The sequence below is a fragment of the Morone saxatilis genome, unplaced genomic scaffold (assembly GCF_004916995.1).
Source record: "Morone saxatilis isolate NCDOM2014 unplaced genomic scaffold, NCSU_SB_2.0 Contig20, whole genome shotgun sequence".
NCBI lineage: Eukaryota > Metazoa > Chordata > Actinopteri > Moronidae > Morone > Morone saxatilis.
The window spans coordinates 6156196-6156808 of record NW_023339763.1 but is presented as its reverse complement, the minus strand read 5'-3'; positions in this window follow the sequence as shown (position 1 = coordinate 6156808).

Here is a 613-nt window from a genome sequence, read left to right as displayed (position 1 = left end):
TTTTACATGGTAACATAAGAAATACAGAGTATTTTTTACAGCTGTATGTATTAGTAACTTTTACATTACTAGATTACTAGGAATCTGAATACTCCTCCAATACTCAAATTGAGAAGATTGATACAACTCTTATTAACACACATGCTAATTATACAATAGCTTTAGCTTTAGCATAAAGACTGGAAACCAATAGCAATATCTGGGTGCAGTGGTTCCTCTGCACCTACATAAACTGGGCCAGATCGAATGAGCTGTTGTTTTGTCAAGAAATAGTTCAGCAGGTAACTAAAACTGCTAGACATTTTCAACTCTAGCTGCCATTTATGGTAACAATTTTCTAGATTATTAATTCCAATATTCTTTTATTACAGAAACCCTTTTTTCCTTTAGTTCTTAAATGTTAAATGTCTAAACAAAAGCAGCCGTTTAAGAACTTTGTTTAAAGTATAAAATTACATCTTAAAACCTTTTTGATGCCGGTAATCCATTATTTCAACGGTTTTTGATGAATTGTGTCACAGGCAATTTTTACCTAAACAGGTATTCGAAGGTTGTATATCCAGCATAGGGAACCATAGTGGAGCCCATTGTATTTAACAATATGTTAATTTCT